This window comes from Hydractinia symbiolongicarpus, chromosome 4 (genome assembly GCF_029227915.1).
Source record: "Hydractinia symbiolongicarpus strain clone_291-10 chromosome 4, HSymV2.1, whole genome shotgun sequence".
Classification (NCBI taxonomy): domain Eukaryota; kingdom Metazoa; phylum Cnidaria; class Hydrozoa; order Anthoathecata; family Hydractiniidae; genus Hydractinia; species Hydractinia symbiolongicarpus.
This window is the reverse complement of record NC_079878.1, coordinates 7,623,376-7,638,240: the sequence shown is the minus strand read 5'-3', so window position 1 is coordinate 7,638,240 and position 14,865 is coordinate 7,623,376. Positions and strand designations below refer to the sequence as shown.

Sequence of the window (14,865 nt, the reverse complement as noted above, 5' to 3'; positions counted from 1 at the left end):
GTACGGTTGAACAACAATCAAGCATATGCTAGGGACTTTTTTTATAAAGAAAACGTAGAGTTGCAACTTCTTTTTAACGACTTTTAGAGAGCATCTTCCTTAATCTTCAAACTTATGTCAGAAGTGGGATTCGAACCCACGCCTACGAATGTATACTGCGACCTGAACGCAGCGCCTTAGACCACTCGGCCATCCTGACTGACTTTTACATCACTTGGAATTTCAAGTATGTAAGTGATATTGATTCTGGATTAATAGAAGGAATAACAACCATATTTCAAGGTAAAACACTATTCCTTCGTCTTTACATTCGTTTGAACCTAAAAAGAGGCCGTATTTCTACATTAGCGACCTGTACCGTTGAACAACAATCAAGAACATGCTTGAAAGGTTCTTTAGAATGAAAACGTAGAGTAGCATCTTCTTTTTAACGACTTTTAGAGAGCATCTTCCTTAATCTTCAAGTTTTTGTTAGAAGTGGGATTCGAACCCACGCCTACGAATGTAGACTGCGACCTGAACGCAGCGCCTTAGACCACTCGGCCATCCTGACTGACTTTTACGCCACTTGGAATTTCAAGTATGTAAGTGATATTGATTCTGGATTAATAGAGGGAAAAAAAACTATATTTCAAGGTAAAACACTAGTCATTGGTCTTTACATTCGTTTAAACCTAAAAAGGACCGTGTTTTCACATTAAAGACCTGTACGGTTGAACAACAATCAAGCATTTGCTAGGGACTTTTTTTATAAAGAAAACGTAGAGTTGCCACGTGTTGTTAACGACTTTTAGAGAGCATCTTCCTTAATCTTCAAGTTTATGTCAGAAGTGGGATTCAAACCAACGCCTACGAATGTAGACTGCGACCTGAACGCAGCGCCTTAGACCACTTGGCCATCCTGACTGACTTTTACGCCACTTGGAATGTCAAGTATGTAAGTGATATTGATTCTGGATTAATAGAAGGAATAAAAACTATATTTCAAGGTAAAACACTAGTCATTGGTCTTTACATTCGTTTGAACACGAAAAAGGACCGTGTTTTCACATTAAAGAACTGTACGGTTGAACAACAATCAAGCATTTGCTAGTGACTTTTTTTATAAAGAAAACGTAGAGTTGCCACGTGTTTTTAACGACTTTTAGGGAGCATCTTCCTTAATCTTCAAGTTTATGTTAGAAGTGGGATTCAAATCAACGCCTACAAATGTAGACTGCGACCTGAACGCAGCGCCTTAGACCACTCGGCCATCCTGACTGACTTTTACGCCACTTGGAATTTCAATTATGTAAGTGATATTGATTCTGGATTAATAGAAGGAATAAAAACTATATTTCAAGGTAAAACACTAGTCATTGGTCTTTACATTCGTTTAAACCTAAAAAGGACCGTGTTTCCACATCAAAGACCTGGACGGTAGAACAACAATCAAGAACATGCTGGAAAGGTTCTTTAGAAAGAAAACGTAGAGTGGCAACTTCTTTTTAACGACTTTTAGAGAGCATCTTCCTTAATCTTCAAGTTTTTGTCAGAAGTGGGATTCGAACCCACGCCTACGAATGTAGACTGCGACCTGAACGCAGCGCCTTAGACCACTCGGCCATCCTGACTGACTTGTACGCCACTTGGAATTTCAATTATGTAAGTGATATTGATTCTGGATTAATAGAAGGAATAAAAATTATATTTCAAGGTAAAACACTAGTCATTGGTCTTTACATTCGTTTAAACCTAAAAAGGACCGTGTTTCCACATCAAAGACCTGTACGGTAGAACAACAATCAAGAACATGCTGGAAAGGTTCTTTAGAAAGAAAACGTAGAGTGGCAACTTCTTTTTAACGACTTTTAGAGAGCATCTTCCTTAATCTTCAAGTTTTTGTCAGAAGTGGGATTCGAACCCACGCCTACGAATGTAGACTGCGACCTGAACGCAGGGCCTTAGACCACTCGGCCATCCTGACTGACCTTTACGCCACTTGGAATTTCAATTATGTAAGTGATATTGATTCTGGATTAATAGAAGGAATAAAAATTATATTTCAAGGTAAAACACTAGTCATTGGTCTTTACAATCGTTTAAACCTAAATAGGACCGTGTTTCCACATTAAAGACCTGTACGGTAGAACAACAATCAAGCATTTGCTAAGGAGTTTTTGTATAAAGCCAACGTAGAGTTGCAATTTCTTTTTAACAACTTTTATAGAGCATCTTCCTTAATCTTCAAACTTATGTCAGAAGTGGGATTCGAACCCACGCCTACGAATGTAGACTGTGTCCTGAACGCAGTGCCATAGACTACTCGAACATCCTGAGAGTCTTCTATGCCATTTCGAATGTCAAGTACATAAGTGATATTGATTCTGGATTAATAGAAGGAATGAAAAGTACATCTCACAGTAAAATTTTAATCCTTGGTCTTGACTTTCGTTTGAACACGAAAAAGGACCGTGTTTCCACATTAAAGACCTGTACGGTAGAACAACAATCAAGAACATGCTGGAAAGGTTCTTTAGAAAGAAAACGTAGAGTGGCAACTTCTTTTTAATGACTTTTAGAGAGCATCTTCCTTAATCTTCAAGTTTTTGTCAGAAGTGGGATTCGAACCCACGCCTACGAATGTAGACTGCGACCTGAACGCAGCGCCTTAGACCACTCGGCCATCCTGACTGACTTTTACGCCACTTGGAATTTCAAGTATGTAAGTGATATTGATTCTGGATTAATAGAAGGAATAAAAACTATATTTCAAGGTAAAACACTAGTCATTGGTCTTTACATTCGTTTAAACCTGAAAAGGACCGTGTTTTCACATTAAAGACCTGTACGGTTGAACAACAATCAAGCATTTGCTAGGGACTTTTTTTATAAAGAAAACCTAGAGTTGCAACGTGTTTTTAACGACTTTTAGAGAGCATCTTCCTTAATCTTCAAGTTTATGTCAGAAGTGGGATTCGAACCCACGCCTACGAATATAGACTGCGACCTGAACGCAGCGCCTTAGACCACTCGGCCATCCTGACTGACTTTTACGCCACTTGGAATTTCAATTATGTAAGTGATATTGATTCTGGATTAATAGAAGGAATAAAAATTATATTTCAAGGTAAAACACTAGTCATTGGTCTTTACAATCGTTTAAACCTAAATAGGACCGTGTTTCCACATTAAAGACCTGTACGGTAGAACAACAATCAAGCATTTGCTAGGGAGTTTTTGTATAAAGCCAACGTAGAGTTGCAATTTCTTTTTAACAACTTTTATAGAGCATCTTCCTTAATCTTCAAACTTATGTCAGAAGTGGGATTCGAACCCACGCCTACGAATGTAGGCTGCGTCCTGAACGCAGTGCTATAGACCACTCGAACATCCTGAGAGTCTTCTATGCCATTTCGAATGTCAAGTACATAAGTGATATTGATTCTGGATTAATAGAAGGAATCAAAAGTACATCTCACAGTAAAATTTTAATCCTTGGTCTTGACTTTCGTTTGAACACAAAAAAGGACCGTGTTTCCACATTAAAGACCTGTACGGTTGAACAACAATGAAGCATTTGCTAGGGACTTTTTTTATAAAGAAAACGTAGAGTTGCCACGTGTTTTTAACGACTTTTAGAGAGCATCTTCCTTAATCTTCAAGTTTATGTCAGAAGTGGGATTCAAAGCAACGTCTACGAATGTAGACTGCAACCTGAACGCAGCGCCTTAGACCACTAGGCCATCCTGACTGAATATTACGCCACTTGGAATTTCAATTATGTAAGTGATATTGATTCTGGATTAATAGAAGGAATAAAATTTATATTTCAAGGTAAAACACTAGTCATTGGTCTTTACATTCGTTTAAACCTAAAAAGGACCGTGTTTCCACATCAAAGACCTGTACGGTAGAACAACAATCAAGAACATGCTAGAATGGTTCTTTAGAAAGAAAACGTAGAGTGGCAACTTCTTTTTAACGACTTTTAGAGAGCATCTTCCTTAATCTTCAAGTTTTTGTCAGAAGTGGGATTCGAACCCACGCCTACGAATGTAGACTGCGACCTGAACGCAGCGCCTTAGACCACTCGGCCATCCTGACTGACTTTTACGCCACTTGGAATTTCAAGTATGTAAGTGATATTGATTCTGGATTAATAGAGGGAATAAAAACTATATTTCAAGGTAAAACACTAGTCATTGGTCTTTACATTCGTTTAAACCTAAAAAGGACCGTGTTTTCACATTAAAGACCTGTACGGTTGAACAACAATCAAGCATTTGCTAGGGACTTTTTTTATAAAGAAAACGTAGAGTTGCCACGTGTTTTTAACGACTTTTAGAGAGCATCTTCCTTAATCTTCAAGTTTATGTCAGAAGTGGGATTCAAACCAACGCCTACGAATGTAGACTGCGACCTGAACGCAGCGCCTTAGACCACTCGGCCATCCTGACTGACTTTTACGCCACTTGGAATGTCAAGTATATAAGTGATATTGATTCTGGATTAATAGAAGGAATAAAAACTATATTTCAAGGTAAAACACTAGTCATTGGTCTTTACATCCGTTTAAACCTAAAAAGGACCGTGTTTCCACATCAAAGACCTGTACGGTAGAACAACAATCAAGCATTTGCTAGGTAGTTTTTGTATAAAGCCAACGTAGAGTTGCAATTTCTTTTTAACAACTTTTATAGAGCATCTTCCTTAATCTTCAAACTTTGTCTGAAGTGGGATTCGAACCCACGCCTACGAATGTAGACTGCGTCCTGAACGCAGTGCCATAGACCACTCGAACATCCTGAGAGTCTTCTATGCCATTTCGAATGTCAAGTACATAAGTGATATTGATTCTGGATTAATAGAAGGAATGAAAAGTACATCTCACAGTAAAATTTTAATCCTTGGTCTTGACTTTCGTTTGAACACGAAAAAGGACCGTGTTTCTACATTAAAGACCTGTACGGTTGAACAACAATCAAGCATATGCTAGGGACTTTTTTTATAAAGAAAACGTAGAGTTGCCACGTGTTTTTAACGACTTTTAGAGAGCATCTTCCTTAATCTTCAAGTTTATGTCAGAAGTGGGATTCAAAGCAACGTCTACGAATGTAGACTGCAACCTGAACGCAGCGCCTTAGACCACTAGGCCATCCTGACTGAATATTACGCCACTTGGAATTTCAATTATGTAAGTGATATTGATTCTGGATTAATAGAAGGAATAAAATTTATATTTCAAGGTAAAACACTAGTCATTGGTCTTTACATTCGTTTAAACCTAAAAAGGACCGTGTTTCCACATCAAAGACCTGTACGGTAGAACAACAATCAAGAACATGCTAGAATGGTTCTTTAGAAAGAAAACGTAGAGTGGCAACTTCTTTTTAACGACTTTTAGAGAGCATCTTCCTTAATCTTCAAGTTTTTGTCAGAAGTGGGATTCGAACCCACGCCTACGAATGTAGACTGCGACCTGAACGCAGCGCCTTAGACCACTCGGCCATCCTGACTGACTTTTACGCCACTTGGAATTTCAAGTATGTAAGTGATATTGATTCTGGATTAATAGAGGGAATAAAAACTATATTTCAAGGTAAAACACTAGTCATTGGTCTTTACATTCGTTTAAACCTAAAAAGGACCGTGTTTTCACATTAAAGACCTGTACGGTTGAACAACAATCAAGCATTTGCTAGGGACTTTTTTTATAAAGAAAACGTAGAGTTGCCACGTGTTTTTAACGACTTTTAGAGAGCATCTTCCTTAATCTTCAAGTTTATGTCAGAAGTGGGATTCAAACCAACGCCTACGAATGTAGACTGCGACCTGAACGCAGCGCCTTAGACCACTCGGCCATCCTGACTGACTTTTACGCCACTTGGAATGTCAAGTATATAAGTGATATTGATTCTGGATTAATAGAAGGAATAAAAACTATATTTCAAGGTAAAACACTAGTCATTGGTCTTTACATCCGTTTAAACCTAAAAAGGACCGTGTTTCCACATCAAAGACCTGTACGGTAGAACAACAATCAAGCATTTGCTAGGTAGTTTTTGTATAAAGCCAACGTAGAGTTGCAATTTCTTTTTAACAACTTTTATAGAGCATCTTCCTTAATCTTCAAACTTTGTCTGAAGTGGGATTCGAACCCACGCCTACGAATGTAGACTGCGTCCTGAACGCAGTGCCATAGACCACTCGAACATCCTGAGAGTCTTCTATGCCATTTCGAATGTCAAGTACATAAGTGATATTGATTCTGGATTAATAGAAGGAATGAAAAGTACATCTCACAGTAAAATTTTAATCCTTGGTCTTGACTTTCGTTTGAACACGAAAAAGGACCGTGTTTCTACATTAAAGACCTGTACGGTTGAACAACAATCAAGCATATGCTAGGGACTTTTTTTATAAAGAAAACGTAGAGTTGCAACTTCTTTTTAACGACTTTTAGAGAGCATCTTCCTTAATCTTCAAACTTATGTCAGAAGTGGGATTCGAACCCACGCCTACGAATGTATACTGCGACCTGAACGCAGCGCCTTAGACCACTCGGCCATCCTGACTGACTTTTACATCACTTGGAATTTCAAGTATGTAAGTGATATTGATTTTGGATTAATAGAAGGAATAACAACCATATTTCAAGGTAAAACACTAGTCCTTTGTCTTTACATTCGTTTGAACCTAAAAAGAGGCCGTATTTCTACATTAGCGACCTGTACGGTTGAGCAACAATCAAGAACATGCTTGAAAGGTTCTTTAGAATGAAAACGTAGAGTAGCAACTTCTTTTTAACGACTTTTAGAGAGCATCTTCCTTAATCTTCAAGTTTTTGTTAGAAGTGGGATTCGAACCCACGCCTACGAATGTAGACTGCGACCTGAACGCAGCGCCTTGGACCACTCGGCCATCCTGACTGACTTTTATGCCACTTGGAATTTCAAGTATGTAAGTGATATTGATTCTGGATTAATAGAGGGAATAAAAACTATATTTCAAGGTAAAACACTAGTCATTGGTCTTTACATTCGTTTAAACCTAAAAAGGACCGTGTTTTCACATTAAAGACCTGTACGGTTGAACAACAATCAAGCATTTGCTAGGGACTTTTTTTATAAAGAAAACGTAGAGTTGCCACGTGTTTTTAACGACTTTTAGAGAGCATCTTCCTTAATCTTCAAGTTTATGTCAGAAGTGGGATTCAAACCAACGCCTACGAATGTAGACTGCGACCTGAACGCAGCGCCTTAGACCACTCGGCCATCCTGACTGACTTTTACGCCACTTGGAATGTCAAGTATATAAGTGATATTGATTCTGGATTAATAGAAGGAATAAAAACTATATTTCAAGGTAAAACACTAGTCATTGGTCTTTACATTCGTTTGAACATGAAAAAGGACCGTGTTTTCACATTAAAGACCTGTACGGTTGAACAACAATCAAGCATTTGCTAGGGACTTTTTTTATAAAGAAAACGTAGAGTTGCCACGTGTTTTTAACGACTTTTAGGGAGCATCTTCCTTAATCTTCAAGTTTATGTCAGAAGTGGGATTCAAACCAACGCCTACGAATGTAGACTGCGACCTGAACGCAGCGCCTTAGACCACTCGGCCATCCTGACTGACTTTTACGCCACTTGGAATTTCAATTATGTAAGTGATATTGATTCTGGATTAATAGAGGGAATAAAAATTATATTTCAAGGTAAAACACTAGTCATTGGTCTTTACATTCGTTTAAACCTAAAGAGGACCGTGTTTCCACATCAAAGACCTGTACGGTAGAACAACAATCAAGAACATGCTGGAAAGGTTCTTTAGAAAGAACACGTAGAGTGGCAACTTCTTTTTAACGACTTTTAGAGAGCATCTTCCTTAATCTTCAAGTTTTTGTCAGAAGTGGGATTCGAACCCACGGCTACGAATGTAGACTGCGACCTGAACGCAGCGCCTTAGACCACTCGGCCATCCTGACTGACTTTTACGCCACTTGGAATTTCAAGTATGTAAGTGATATTGATTCTGGATTAATAGAAGGAATAAAAACTATATTTCAAGGTAAAACACTAGTCATTGGTCTTTACATTCGTTTAAACCTAAAAAGGACCGTGTTTTCACATTAAAGACCTGTACGGTAGAACAACAATCAAGCATTTGCTAGGGAGTTTTTGTATAAAGCCAACGTAGAGTTGCAAGGTGTTTTTAACGACTTTTAGAGAGCATCTTCCCTAATCTTCAAGTTTATGTCAGAAGTGGGATTCGAACCCACGCCTACGAATATAGACTGCGACCTGAACGCAGCGCCTTAGACCACTCGGCCATCCTGACTGACTTTTACGCCACTTGGAATTTCAATTATGTAAGTGATATTGATTCTGGATTAATAGAAGGAATAAAAATTATATTTCAAGGTAAAACACTAGTCATTGGTCTTTACAATCGTTTAAACCTAAATAGGACCGTGTTTCCACATTAAAGACCTGTACGGTAGAACAACAATCAAGCATTTGCTAGGGAGTTTTTGTATAAAGCCAACGTAGAGTTGCAATTTCTTTTTAACAACTTTTATAGAGCATCTTCCTTAATCTGCAAACTTATGTCAGAAGTGGGATTCGAACCCACGCCTACGAATGTAGACTGCGTCCTGAACGCAGTGCCATAGACCACTCGAACATCCTGAGAGTCTTCTATGCCATTTCGAATGTCAAGTACATAAGTGATATTGATTCTGGATTAATAGAAGGAATGAAAAGTACATCTCACAGTAAAATTTTAATCCTTGGTCTTGACTTTCGTTTGAACACGAAAAAGGACCGTGTTTCCACATTAAAGACCTGTACGCTTGTACAACAATGAAGCATTTGCTAGGGACTTTTTTTATAAAGAAAACGTAGAGTTGCCACGAGTTTTTAACGACTTTTAGAGAGCATCTTCCTTAATCTTCAAGTTTATGTCAGAAGTGGGATTCAAACCAACGTCTACGAATGTAGACTGCAACCTGAACGCAGCGCCTTAGACCACTAGGCCATCCTGACTGACTATTATGCCACTTGGAATTTCAATTATGTAAGTGATATTGATTCTGGATTAATAGAAGGAATAAAAATTATATTTCAAGGTAAAACACTAGTCATTGATCTTTACATTCGTTTAAACCTAAAAAGGACCGTGTTTCCACATCAAAGACCTGTGCGGTATAACAACAATCAAGAACATGCTGGAAAGGTTCTTTAGAAAGAAAACGTAGAGTGGCAACTTCTTTTTAACGACTTTTAGAGAGCATCTACCTTAATCTTCAAGTTTTTGTCAGAAGTGGGATTCGAACCCACGCCTACGAATGTAGACTGCGACCTGAACGCAGCGCCTTAGACCACTCGACCATCCTGACTGACTTTTACGCCACTTGGAATTTCAAGTATGTAAGTGATATTGATTCTGGATTAATAGAGGGAATAAAAACTATATTTCAAGGTAAAACACTAGTCATTGGTCTTTACATTCGTTTAAACCTAAAAAGGACCGTGTTTTCACATTAAAGACCTGTACGGTTGAACAACAATCAAGCATTTGCTAGGGACTTTTTTTATAAAGAAAACGTAGAGTTGCCACGTGTTTTTAACGACTTTTAGGGAGCATCTTCCTTAATCTTCAAGTTTATGTCAGAAGTGGGATTCAAACCAACGCCTACGAATGTAGACTGCGACCTGAACGCAGCGTCTTAGACCACTCGGCCATCCTGACTGACTTTTACGCCACTTGGAATTTCAATTATGTAAGTGATATTGATTCTGGATTAATAGAAGGAATAAAAATTATATTTCAAGGTAAAACACTAGTCATTGGTCTTTACATCCGTTTAAACCTAAAAAGGACCGTGTTTCCACATCAAAGACATGTACGGTAGAACAACAATCAAGAACATGCTGGAAAGGTTCTTTAGAAAGAAAACGTAGAGTGGCAACATCTTTTTAACGACTTTTAGAGAGCATCTTCCTTAAACTTCAAGTTTTTGTCAGAAGTGGGATTCGAACCCACGCCTACGAATGTAGACTGCGACCTGAACGCAGCGCCTTAGACCACTCGGCCATCCTGACTGACTTTTACGCCACTTGGAATTTCAAGTAAGTAAGTGATATTGATTCTGGATTAATAGAAGGAATAAAAATTATATTTCAAGGTAAAACACTAGTCATTGGTCTTTACAATCGTTTAAACCTAAATAGGACCGTGTTTCTACATTAGCGACCTGTACGGTTGAACAACAATCAAGAATATGCTGGGAAGGTTCATTAGAAAGAAAACATAGAGTGGCAACTTCTCTTTAACGACTTTTAGAGAGCATCTTCCTTAATCTTCAAGTTCATGTCAGAAGTGTGATTCGAAGCCACGCCTACGAATGTAGACTGCGTCCTGAACGCAGCGCCTTAGACCACTCGGCCATCCTGACTGAATTTTACGCCACTTGGAATTTCAAGTATGTAAGTGATATTGATTCTGGATTAATAGAAGGAATGAAAAGTACATCTCACAGTAAAATTTTAATCTTTGGTCTTGACTTTCGTTTGAACACGAAAAAGGACCGTGTTTCCACATTAAAGACCTGTACGGTTGAACAACAATCAAGCATTTGCTAGGGACTTTTTTTATAAAGAAAACGTAGAGTTGCCACGTGTTTTTAACGACTTTTAGAGAGCATCTTCCTTAATCTTCAAGTTTATGTCCGAAGTGGGATTCAAACCAACGTCTACGAATGTGGACTGCGACCTGAACGCAGCGCCTTAGACCACTGGGCCATCCTGACTGACTATTACGCCACTTGGAATTTCAATTATGTAAGTGATATTGATTCTGGATTAATAGAAGGAATAAAAATTATATTTCAAGGTAAAACACTAGTCATTGGTCTTTACATTAGTTTAAACCTAAAAAGGACCGTGTTATCACATTAAAGACCTGTACGGTTGAACAACAATCAAGTATTGGCTAGGGACTTTTTTTATAAAGAAAACGTAGAGTTGCCACGTGTTTTTAACGACTTTTAGAGAGCATCTTCCTTAATCTTCAAGTTTATGTCAGAAGTGGGATTCAAACCAACGCCTACGAATGTAGACTGCGACCTGAACGCAGCGCCTTAGACCACTCGGCCATCCTGACTGACTTTTACGCCACTTGGAATTTCAATTATGTAAGTGATATTGATTCTGGATAAATAGAAGGAATAAAAATTATATTTCAAGGTAAAACACTAGTCATTGGTCTTTACATTCGTTTAAACCTAAAAAGGACCGTGTTTCCACATCAAAGACCTGTACGGTAGAACAACAATCAAGAACATGCTGGAAAGGTTCTTTAGAAAGAAAACGTAGAGTGGCAACTTCTTTTTAACGACTTTTAGAGAGCATCTTCCTTAATCTTCAAGTTTTTGTCAGAAGTGGGATTCGAACCCACGCCTACGAATGTAGACTGCGACCTGAACGCAGCGCCTTACACCACTCGGCCATCCTGACTGACTTTTACGCCACTTGGAATTTCAAGTATGTAAGTGATATTGATTCTGGATTAATAGAAGGAATAAAAACTATATTTCAAGGTAAAACACTAGTCATTGGTCTTTACATTCGTTTAAACCTAAAAAGGACCGTGTTTTCACATTAAAGACCTGTACGGTAGAACAACAATCAAGCATTTGCTAGGGAGTTTTTGTATAAAGCCAACGTAGAGTTGCAATTTCTTTTTAACAACTTTTATAGAGCATCTTCCTTAATCTTCAAGTCTATGTCAGAAGTGGGATTCGAACCAACGCCTACGAATGTAGACTGCGACCTGAACGCAGTACCATAGACCACTCGAACATCCTGAGAGTCTTCTATGCCATTTCGAATGTCAAGTACATAAGTGATATTGATTCTGGATTAATAGAAGGAATGAAAAGTACATCTCACAGTAAAACTTTAATCCTTGGTCTTGACTTTCGTTTGAACACGAAAAAGGACCGTGTTTCCACATTAAAGACCTGTACGGTTGAACAACAATCAAGCATTTGCTAGGGACTTTTTTTATAAAGAAAACGTAGAGTTGCAACGTGTTTTTAACGACTTTTAGAGAGCATCTTCCTTAATCTTCAATTTTATGTCAGAAGTGGGATTCGAACCCACGCCTACGAATGTAGACTGCGACCTGAACGCAGCGCCTTAGACCACTGGGCCATCCTGACTGACTATTACGCCACTTGGAATTTCAATTATGTAAGTGATATTGATTCTGGATTAATAGAAGGAATAAAAATTATATTTCAAGGTAAAACACTAGTCATTGGTCTTTACATTCGTTTAAACCTAAAAAGGACCGTGTTTCCTTATCAAAGACCTGTACGGTAGAACAACAATCAAGAACATGCTGGAAAGGTTCTTTAGAAAGAAAACGTAGAGTGGCAACTTCTTTTTAACGACTTTTAGAGAGCATCTTCCTTAATCTTCAAGTTTTTGTCAGAAGTGGGATTCGAACCCACGCCTACGAATGTAGACTGCGACCTGAACGCAGCGCCTTAGACCACTCGGCCATCCTGACTGACTTTTACGCCACTTGGAATTTCAAGTATGTAAGTGATATTGATTCTGGATTAATAGAAGGAATAGAAACTATATTTCAAGGTAAAACACTAGTCATTGGTCTTTACATTCGTTTAAACCTAAAAAGGACCGTGTTTTCACATTAAAGACCTGTACGGTAGAACAACAATCAAGCATTTGCTAGGGAGTTTTTGTATAAAGCCAACGTAGAGTTGCAATTTCTTTTTAACAACTTTTATAGAGCATCTTCCTTAATCTTCAAGTTTATGTCAGAAGTGGGATTCGAACCAACGCCTACGAATGTAGACTGCGACCTGAACGCAGTACCATAGACCACTCCAACATCCTGAGAGTCTTCTATGCCATTTCGAATGTCAAGTACATAAGTGATATTGATTCTGGATTAATAGAAGGAATGAAAAGTACATCTCACAGTAAAACTTTAATCCTTGGTCTTGACTTTCGTTTGAACACGAAAAAGGACCGTGTTTCCACATTAAAGACCTGTACGGTTGAACAACAATCAAGCATTTGCTAGGGACTTTTTTTATAAAGAAAACGTAGAGTTGCAACGTGTTTTTAACGACTTTTAGAGAGCATCTTCCTTAATCTTTAAGTTTATGTCAGAAGTGGGATTCGAACCCACGCCTACGAATGTAGACTGCGACCTGAACGCAGCGCCTTAGACCACTCGGCCATCCTGACTGACTTTTACGCCTCTTGGAATTTCAAGTATGTAAGTGATATTGATTCTGGATTAGTAGAAGGAATAAAAACTATATTTCAAGGTAAAACACTAGTCATTGGTCTTTACATTCGTTTGAACCTAAAAAGAGGCGGTATTTCTACATTAGCGACCTGTACGGTTGAAAAACAGTCAAGAACATGCTGGAAAGGTTCTTTAGAATGAAAACGTAGAGTAGCAACTTCTTTTTAACGACTTTTAGAGAGCATCTTCCTTAATCTTCAAGTTTTTGTCAGAAGTGGGATTCGAACCCACGCCTACGAATGTAGACTGCGACCTGAACGCAGCGCCTTAGACCACTCGGCCATCCTGACTGACTTTTACGCCTCTTGGAATTTCAAGTATGTAAGTGATATTGATTCTGGATTAATAGAAGGAATAAAAACTATATTTCAAGGTAAAACACTAGTCATTGGTCTTTACATTCGTTTAAACCTTAAAAAGACCGTGTTTTCACATTAAAGACCTGTACGGTAGAACAACAATCAAGCATTTGCTAGGGAGTTTTTGTATAAAGACAACGTAGAGTTGCAATTTCTTTTTAACAACTTTTATAGAGCATCTTCCTTAATTTTCAAGTTTATGTCAGAAGTGGGATTCGAACCAACGCCTACGAATGTAGACTGCGACCTGAACGCAGTACCATAGACCACTCGAACGTCCTGAGAGTCTTCTATGCCATTTCGAATGTCAAGTACATAAGTGATATTGATTCTGGATTAATAGAAGGAATGAAAAGTACGTCTCACAGTAAAACTTTAATCCTTGGTCTTGACTTTCGTTTGAACACGAAAAAGGACCGTGTTTCCACATTAAAGACCTGTACGGTTGAACAACAATCAAGCATTTGCTAGGGACTTTTTTTATAAAGAAAACGTAGAGTTGCCACGTGTTTTTAACGACTTTTAGAGAGCATCTTCCTTAATCTTCAAGTTTATGTCCGAAGTGGGATTCAAACCAACGTCTACGAATGTGGACTGCGACCTGAACGCAGCGCCTTAGACCACTGGGCCATCCTGACTGACTATTACGCCACTTGGAATTTCAATTATGTAAGTGATATTGATTCTGGATTAATAGAAGGAATAAAAATTATATTTCAAGGTAAAACACTAGTCATTGGTCTTTACATTCGTTTAAACCTAAAAAGGACCGTGTTATCACATTAAAGACCTGTACGGTTGAACAACAATCAAGTATTGGCTAGGGACTTTTTTTATAAAGAAAACGTAGAGTTGCCACGTGTTTTTAACGACTTTTAGAGAGCATCTTCCTTAATCTTCAAGTTTTTGTCAGAAGTGGGATTCGAACCCACGCCTACGAATGTAGACTGCGACCTGAACGCAGCGCCTTAGACCACTCGGCCATCCTGACTGACTTTTACGCCACTTGGAATTTCAAGTATGTAAGTGATATTGATTCTGGATTAATAGAAGGAATAAAAACTATATTTCAAGGTAAAACACTAGTCATTGGTCTTTACATTCGTTTAAACCTAAAAAGGACCGTGTTTTCACATTAAAGAACTGTACGGTAGAACAACAATCAAGCATTT

General features: G+C 38.3%; 27 non-coding genes across 27 annotated transcripts; all 27 read right to left on the bottom strand.

The window, feature by feature from the left end:
• Positions 1–115: 115 nt before the first annotated feature.
• Trnal-cag (transfer RNA leucine (anticodon CAG)) lies at positions 116–199 on the bottom strand. Its single transcript has one exon. It is a non-coding gene; the product is annotated as a tRNA-Leu (tRNA).
• Positions 200–469: 270 nt separating this feature from the next.
• On the bottom strand, positions 470–553 carry Trnal-cag (transfer RNA leucine (anticodon CAG)). The gene has a single exon. It is a non-coding gene; the product is annotated as a tRNA-Leu (tRNA).
• A 269-nt stretch (positions 554–822) lies between these two features.
• On the bottom strand, positions 823–906 carry Trnal-cag (transfer RNA leucine (anticodon CAG)). The gene has a single exon. It is a non-coding gene; the product is annotated as a tRNA-Leu (tRNA).
• A 623-nt stretch (positions 907–1,529) lies between these two features.
• Trnal-cag (transfer RNA leucine (anticodon CAG)) lies at positions 1,530–1,613 on the bottom strand. Its single transcript has one exon. It is a non-coding gene; the product is annotated as a tRNA-Leu (tRNA).
• A 269-nt stretch (positions 1,614–1,882) lies between these two features.
• Positions 1,883–1,966, bottom strand: Trnal-cag (transfer RNA leucine (anticodon CAG)). Its single transcript has one exon. It is a non-coding gene; the product is annotated as a tRNA-Leu (tRNA).
• A 623-nt stretch (positions 1,967–2,589) lies between these two features.
• Positions 2,590–2,673, bottom strand: Trnal-cag (transfer RNA leucine (anticodon CAG)). The gene has a single exon. It is a non-coding gene; the product is annotated as a tRNA-Leu (tRNA).
• A 269-nt stretch (positions 2,674–2,942) lies between these two features.
• Trnal-cag (transfer RNA leucine (anticodon CAG)) lies at positions 2,943–3,026 on the bottom strand. Its single transcript has one exon. It is a non-coding gene; the product is annotated as a tRNA-Leu (tRNA).
• A 976-nt stretch (positions 3,027–4,002) lies between these two features.
• Positions 4,003–4,086, bottom strand: Trnal-cag (transfer RNA leucine (anticodon CAG)). The gene has a single exon. It is a non-coding gene; the product is annotated as a tRNA-Leu (tRNA).
• A 269-nt stretch (positions 4,087–4,355) lies between these two features.
• Trnal-cag (transfer RNA leucine (anticodon CAG)) lies at positions 4,356–4,439 on the bottom strand. Its single transcript has one exon. It is a non-coding gene; the product is annotated as a tRNA-Leu (tRNA).
• Positions 4,440–5,414: 975 nt separating this feature from the next.
• On the bottom strand, positions 5,415–5,498 carry Trnal-cag (transfer RNA leucine (anticodon CAG)). The gene has a single exon. It is a non-coding gene; the product is annotated as a tRNA-Leu (tRNA).
• A 269-nt stretch (positions 5,499–5,767) lies between these two features.
• Trnal-cag (transfer RNA leucine (anticodon CAG)) lies at positions 5,768–5,851 on the bottom strand. The gene has a single exon. It is a non-coding gene; the product is annotated as a tRNA-Leu (tRNA).
• A 622-nt stretch (positions 5,852–6,473) lies between these two features.
• Trnal-cag (transfer RNA leucine (anticodon CAG)) lies at positions 6,474–6,557 on the bottom strand. Its single transcript has one exon. It is a non-coding gene; the product is annotated as a tRNA-Leu (tRNA).
• Positions 6,558–6,827: 270 nt separating this feature from the next.
• On the bottom strand, positions 6,828–6,911 carry Trnal-cag (transfer RNA leucine (anticodon CAG)). The gene has a single exon. It is a non-coding gene; the product is annotated as a tRNA-Leu (tRNA).
• A 269-nt stretch (positions 6,912–7,180) lies between these two features.
• On the bottom strand, positions 7,181–7,264 carry Trnal-cag (transfer RNA leucine (anticodon CAG)). The gene has a single exon. It is a non-coding gene; the product is annotated as a tRNA-Leu (tRNA).
• Positions 7,265–7,534: 270 nt separating this feature from the next.
• Trnal-cag (transfer RNA leucine (anticodon CAG)) lies at positions 7,535–7,618 on the bottom strand. Its single transcript has one exon. It is a non-coding gene; the product is annotated as a tRNA-Leu (tRNA).
• A 269-nt stretch (positions 7,619–7,887) lies between these two features.
• On the bottom strand, positions 7,888–7,971 carry Trnal-cag (transfer RNA leucine (anticodon CAG)). The gene has a single exon. It is a non-coding gene; the product is annotated as a tRNA-Leu (tRNA).
• A 269-nt stretch (positions 7,972–8,240) lies between these two features.
• Trnal-cag (transfer RNA leucine (anticodon CAG)) lies at positions 8,241–8,324 on the bottom strand. The gene has a single exon. It is a non-coding gene; the product is annotated as a tRNA-Leu (tRNA).
• Positions 8,325–9,300: 976 nt separating this feature from the next.
• On the bottom strand, positions 9,301–9,384 carry Trnal-cag (transfer RNA leucine (anticodon CAG)). Its single transcript has one exon. It is a non-coding gene; the product is annotated as a tRNA-Leu (tRNA).
• Positions 9,385–10,006: 622 nt separating this feature from the next.
• On the bottom strand, positions 10,007–10,090 carry Trnal-cag (transfer RNA leucine (anticodon CAG)). Its single transcript has one exon. It is a non-coding gene; the product is annotated as a tRNA-Leu (tRNA).
• A 269-nt stretch (positions 10,091–10,359) lies between these two features.
• Trnal-cag (transfer RNA leucine (anticodon CAG)) lies at positions 10,360–10,443 on the bottom strand. The gene has a single exon. It is a non-coding gene; the product is annotated as a tRNA-Leu (tRNA).
• Positions 10,444–11,066: 623 nt separating this feature from the next.
• On the bottom strand, positions 11,067–11,150 carry Trnal-cag (transfer RNA leucine (anticodon CAG)). Its single transcript has one exon. It is a non-coding gene; the product is annotated as a tRNA-Leu (tRNA).
• Positions 11,151–11,419: 269 nt separating this feature from the next.
• Positions 11,420–11,503, bottom strand: Trnal-cag (transfer RNA leucine (anticodon CAG)). Its single transcript has one exon. It is a non-coding gene; the product is annotated as a tRNA-Leu (tRNA).
• A 623-nt stretch (positions 11,504–12,126) lies between these two features.
• On the bottom strand, positions 12,127–12,210 carry Trnal-cag (transfer RNA leucine (anticodon CAG)). The gene has a single exon. It is a non-coding gene; the product is annotated as a tRNA-Leu (tRNA).
• A 269-nt stretch (positions 12,211–12,479) lies between these two features.
• On the bottom strand, positions 12,480–12,563 carry Trnal-cag (transfer RNA leucine (anticodon CAG)). The gene has a single exon. It is a non-coding gene; the product is annotated as a tRNA-Leu (tRNA).
• A 623-nt stretch (positions 12,564–13,186) lies between these two features.
• On the bottom strand, positions 13,187–13,270 carry Trnal-cag (transfer RNA leucine (anticodon CAG)). Its single transcript has one exon. It is a non-coding gene; the product is annotated as a tRNA-Leu (tRNA).
• Positions 13,271–13,540: 270 nt separating this feature from the next.
• Trnal-cag (transfer RNA leucine (anticodon CAG)) lies at positions 13,541–13,624 on the bottom strand. The gene has a single exon. It is a non-coding gene; the product is annotated as a tRNA-Leu (tRNA).
• A 976-nt stretch (positions 13,625–14,600) lies between these two features.
• On the bottom strand, positions 14,601–14,684 carry Trnal-cag (transfer RNA leucine (anticodon CAG)). Its single transcript has one exon. It is a non-coding gene; the product is annotated as a tRNA-Leu (tRNA).
• Positions 14,685–14,865: the final 181 nt, after the last annotated feature.